Genomic DNA, 5,898 nt, shown 5'->3' on the forward strand with positions numbered 1-5,898 from the left:
AGAGCAGAGGATGGGAGGATTCACAGGGACGTGGGGCTCCGACATCGGTGTTTGCAGCCCCACAGGCGAGCCCGCCCGACCTCCCAGCTCCGAGGGTGACGCTCAGTGACACTGCTGTCCATCACATGTCTGCAGGGAGGAGACATCCACCCCTTCCTGCCCCCCATTACCTGGTGCTGACCCCGGACCATCCTCCTCCTCACTGTCCCCGGGGTAGGGCTGCAGCTTGCTCAGGGACCCCTCTGAATAGGAGCCTGGAGAGAGGCCCAGCGGGTGTGAGGGGAGTGCGCTCTGCTGACCCAGCTTGTGCTCAGTGCTGCTGGGGACGTGGGACCCACAGAGCCACGGCTGCACGGGGACGAGGGCTCAGGACTCACCCTGCTGCCCTGGGACAAAGCCCATCTCCAAGGGCCTGCCAGAGCTGCCCTGGGACAGCCCCTTCCCTCACCCCTCAGGTGTCCCCCAGGGTGCAGGGGCAGGCAGAGAGGGGCTGTCCCCAAATGGGACGCGCAGAGCAGGTGGGGAGAAAGCTTCTCTCCTGGGCCCAGGACATGGGTGCTCCCCACACAGATCCAACAGCCCCACAACCGCACGAACCATGGGTTAGGGGGCTGCAGGGGTCAACCCTGGGTGGCAGCCAGGGGAAAGAGCACTGTAGATGTGTCCTCAATGAGGGACGCACACCAACCTGAGCCGCTGAACCTTGCCTGCTTCTGCCATGCTGGGCTGGAACCGATCTCCTCGTACACGGCCTCAGGGAAGGGCTCCTGAGCTCTCTCAGAGCCTGTGGACAGAGGCAGGGCTGGCCCAGGGATGGTCAGAGAGAGGGTGGGATCCCGCAGAGAGCACACACTCTTGTCCCCCCAGCTCTGCCTCTCCCACTCACTGACACCCCACGGCACCCCTGGCCTTGCCAGCAGGCATCTTCCCCTGGGAAGGGACCCACCTCTGCGCCCAGCCCTGGCGCTTCACACTTGCCCGGCCAGGAGGGCCAGGAGCAGGCAGACAAGGGCTCCCAGGATGATGCACATGATGACGGGCAAGGAGACTCTCCCGCTGCCGGTCAGACGGCCCCGCGGGGGATCTGCATGGCAGGAACACAGAAAGGGCAGCACCAGGCCTGGGAGAGGTGAGGGGCCGGCACACCCCAGTCCTGACCCCCATTACGTACCGGGTTTCAGGGGATGAGGGATGGGGAAGCTCCCACCTGGCTGGGTGAATGACAGCCCTCCCCAGCCTCCCACCCCACCGCTACCCCGGTGCCTCCTCCTGGGAATTTCACAGCCCAGCAAGGAGCCCCTTCCCTCCGGCTGTGGGTCACAGCCTGGCCCCAAGAAGACCCAGCGCTGGTGGGGAGGACGGGTTACCTGCTGGAGGGGTTGGTGCTGCCGTCCTGGGTGCATCTGCAGAGGAGGAGAAGGAGAGCTGGGCTGAGAGGGTGGGGGTGCAGGTACCAGGGAGCCTCCTCTCTGACACACCGTGTGTGTGTGTGTGTGTGTGTGTGCGCACGTGTGCATGTGCAGACATCCCTGCCACATCCCACCCAAATCGCCCCTCCTGCACGACTGGTGAGCATGGCCAGGAAGGAGCGCAGGGCCCAGAGCAGGGACAGAGCCGGCAGCCCGGGAGATGCCCCTGGGGGCTGCAGGGCCCTGCGGGCAGAAGCTGGAGGACATCCAGCCCCACAGAAGCTGCTGCCCACTCGGCAAAAGGCTCTCCTGCTCTGCAGGGATGGCCTTGTGCTCAGGAGCTCTGGAGCCATGATGGCAGCCAATGGGGAAAAGGGCTCCCTGTGAGGTGTCCCAGCCCTGCCGCTCACCTGAGCAGTTCACGGCCGCGTCCTCCTTATGGCGGCAGGCACCGCTGTCCCCAGGCCGGGCCCAGCAGCCCTGCAGAGATGGCTCTGTCCCCCGGCACTCCACCTGCTCCAGCCAGATGGGGCCGCTCCCCTCCCCAAATGCAGCCTCGGCCAGGGCAGACACCGCAGGGCCACAGCCCAGCTGCCTGCATGCCACCTCGGCATCCCGCATGTCCCAAGAGTCGTCACACACCGTCCCCCAGGAGCCGCGGTGCCACACCTCCACTCGGCCAGAGCACCCCTTCTCCCCTCCCACGGCACGAATCTTCTCCCTGTCTGGAGAAGGCAGAGAGCTCCCAGGGCCGCGGGACAGCAGGCAGAGCCCTGCCAGGCGAGAGGGGCATGCAGAGGAGCAGCTACCTGTGCAGCTCGGGGTGCTGGGGCACGCAGCCATTGGGGCCGGGGGCGTTTCTGGCTGACTCCCTGCAGAGGGAAACGCTGTGGTGAAGGGGCTGCTGCAGGGGGGCCGTGCAGCAGAGAGCGGGGCTCAGCTCAGCTCGTGCCACCCACCCATGGCAGCAGCTGAACCCTGGTCCTTCGGGGGACACACACTCGGCAACGTGGGGGACCCTGACTGCTCAGCCCCAAAGGGACCCTGGGTCACAGAGCAGCAGGAGGGTGTCCATGGAAGGGACACTCCTCGGAGCCCTGGCTGTTCCCTTCTGGGACCTTGCCTCGAGAAACCTCTGCCTCAACCAGGCGAAGCTGGGAGCCCAGCTGGCAACCGCTGGTGAATGTGTGGGGCTCCAGGAGAGGAAGTCCCATTTTTGGTACCAGCAGCAGCAGCGTCTGCCTTGGAAACGAAAGGCCCCTGCAGGCCCAGGAATTTGTCCATGCCCAGCCAGGAGCAGGAACGCAGGGGATGCTGGTGCCCGGCTAGCTCAGAATTACCCTTGCAGGTGATGTGGGTCTCATCTCGCAGGTCGTCGCATGACTGCGGGTGCCAGGGAGCGGAGGGACACTGCCAGAAGGAGCTGTTTCTCTCCCCACACTCCACACGATCCAGCCAGGCCGTGCCAGACAGCCTGCCGTAGGGCCGTTGTGTTTCCAGGGACCCTCTGTCCCCGCAGCCCAGCTCCTTGCATGCCAGCGACACAGTTTCAGGAGTCATGGAGTTGGAGCAAACGCTCCCCCACGTCCCATTGTAGAAAACCTGCAGGCGCCCGGAGCAGTTGGTGCCGTTCTCCAGCCTCAGGGCCATGAACTCTGGGAGGAAAGGCAGCGAGGGGGAACAGGCTGGGCTGGGGCTGGGCGAGCAGGGACACCCCTGCACCCGCCAGGCCCTCAGACAGGCAAAGGCACGTCCAGCAAGTCCCCCTTGCACCCACGGACAGAGAAATGTCCCTGATGGACAGACACCCCTGCCCTCCCTGCGGACCGTCAGGGACAGCGGAGCTCCCCAGGGACCCCCGGTGGGACTGAGGGCACCTGTGCATGGGTGTCCCCACGATGGCCTTTGTCAGGGGCTCAGAGCTGGCCAGGAACAGCCTCGGCCGTTGCCGGCTCTCCCCTCGTCCCGGCCTGCCTGGGCACTGGGCTCCCACCACAGCTCCCGGCACACACCTGAGCAGACGACTCCTGCGTCCTCTTTGTGCCCGCAGTCGTGCTGCCCCCAGGACCCTGCCGGGCAGTCCCAGAGAGCAGCTTCGGCCCCGGAGCAGTTCACGCTCTCCAGCCAGATCTGAGCGGAGCCTTCCCCGAACCGAGCGGAGCCAACCGCCTCCAGCGCCCCTCCGCAGCCCAGCTGGTGGCAAACGACGGCAGCATCAGACCGGTCCCAGCCGTCATCGCAGACGCTCCCCCAGCTGCCCTGGTAGTAGATCTCCACTCTCCCAGCGCAGCGCCCAGGCCCGTTCACCAGCCGCACCTGACGGCTCCCTGTAGCAGGAGGAAACCCCGGCTGCCGTCAAGGGCCGGCTGCCCACCCAGCCCAGAGCCTGGGGGGGCCGTGCAGCGCCACTCACCCCGGCAAACGACCCCCACGTCCTCGGCAATCCCTGCTTCCAGCGCACTCTCAGGCAGGGAGGTGTTGCAGAAGGTCAGGCTGGCCTCGTGCCCTGCACACCGCACCCCGCGCAGCCCCACAGGACCCGTCCCTCTCTGAGCCTTCGGGGGGTTGTAGGCTGCCTCTGCCTCTCCGCACTGCAGCTGCCGGCACACCACGCTGGCCTCCTGCACGTCCCACTGCTCATCCAGGACTCTGCCCCACGTCCCGTGCTGGAAGATCTCCACTCGCCCGTCGCACGGGCTCCCTCCACCCACCAGCCGCAGGGATGCGAAGCGAGCTGGGCCTGGGGAGAGCAGCCATGCCCCAGCCCTTGGCGGCATCGGGGAGCCCGGCAGCCTGCAGCATGTCTCCAGGCTCTGGCACCCTTGCAGGAGGGCCTTGGAGCTCGCCTGCCTGCCGCCAGCCCTCTGTGGGGACCTTCTGAGCCAGGGCCTTGCACTGCCACAGGGTCCCCAGCTTTGGGAGCATTTAAGAGGAAAACAGAGTAACCGAGTGTTTTCCCAGCACTCACCTGAGCATATGACAGCAGCGTCGTTCTCATGGGAGCACGGCGAGGCCCCCAGGGCAGTCACTGGGCACTCTCCCAGGTGGGCTTCAGTCCCGTCACAGTGGAAGGAGTCTCTCCAGACAGGGCCGCTTCCTCTCCCAAAATGCCCTCCTTTAGGAATGGACTCAGCAAACCCGCAGTTGAGGTGATGGCAGAGAACGTGGGCGTCCAAGAGGTCCCAGCGGGAGGCACAGAGGGTGCCCCAGGTGCCCTGCACATGGACCTCCACCCTCCCCTCACACGCCGTGCTGCCGTTCACCAGCCTGAACCCTGTGAACTCTGGACAGAGAAGGATGAGACAGGGCAGACTTGTGCTTTTGCTGCCTTAGGTGGTGGAGTAGAGGGCAAATAGACACCCTGCCTTTCTCCTCCTTCTGCACCATTTTAGGGCTGCAGACAAACATTCAAGGTCAGGTCTAACGGGGCTCTGAGCAACCTGATCTAGTTGAAGAGGTCCCTGCTGGTTGCAGGCAAGTTGGACTAGATGACATTGAAAGGTCCCTTCCAACCCAAACCATCCTATGGTTCTGTGATCACCCCTTGTGTCCTCACACCCAGCACAGCACAGTCCCGTCCCTGCTCCCCCATCATCGGCACACCCCCGGTGGTAACACCCTGCCCTGAGTCCTTACGTGTGCAGGTGACACCGGCAGCATTCACGTGGGTGCAGGGCTGGTCCCTGGGGGACCCCGTGGGGCAGGAGCTGAGAAGGGATTCATTCCCCACACACTGCAGCTCTCTGTCCCACATGGGACCAGCCCCTTCTCCAAAGTGAGCTGCCCCGGGGACAGACAGGGCTGTGCCACACTGCAACTCTCTGCAGACCACGTCGGCAGCTTTGGGACCAAAGTCGGAGTCACAGACAGTTTTCCACTTGTTCCTATCATGGATCTCCACTCGTCCTGAGCAGGGATTGTCCCCTCCAACCAGCCGGACAAATCCTGGAGTAACCAAAGAACCCTGTGAGTTCCCACAGCCCTCTGGCAGTTACATGTCCCACCTCATCTCTAAGATGGCCACAGGCAAAAAGCCCCACGACCCTCCCAGCAGCTCCAAGTGGGTGTTGATGGCACAAACACACCAGGGACCCCCTGCTGCTCCCCCAACATCATCACAGCACTTGTGGGCTGGCTTTTCTCCCAAAACCACAGCCACAGGAAGTGCTTAGAAAAACTGCTGCCCTCCTGGAGACCCTGGGCTACCTGGCACTGGCCCCAGGCACTGCAGCGCTTGAGCCCAAGGAGATGGGCTGAGGTTCTGCTGGCTGCTGCAGCCTGCTCTGCCCCACCAAGCTGAGAGCCAGGCTGAGGAACCCCTTGGAGCCACCAGAAATGGAGCCCATTGAGGCACTGCTGGGACATGTCAGAGGGAGCAGATGTGGTGCAGCTGTACCTCCAGTCGCTGTCTCCACCAGCCCCCAGCTCTAGCACCTGCCTGGGGAGGGTCCTCAGCCAGGGCCAGAGAACACTGCCAGGGGTGCACATC

The sequence above is a fragment of the Chroicocephalus ridibundus genome, unplaced genomic scaffold (genome assembly GCF_963924245.1).
Source record: "Chroicocephalus ridibundus unplaced genomic scaffold, bChrRid1.1 SCAFFOLD_26, whole genome shotgun sequence".
Lineage (NCBI taxonomy): Eukaryota > Metazoa > Chordata > Aves > Charadriiformes > Laridae > Chroicocephalus > Chroicocephalus ridibundus.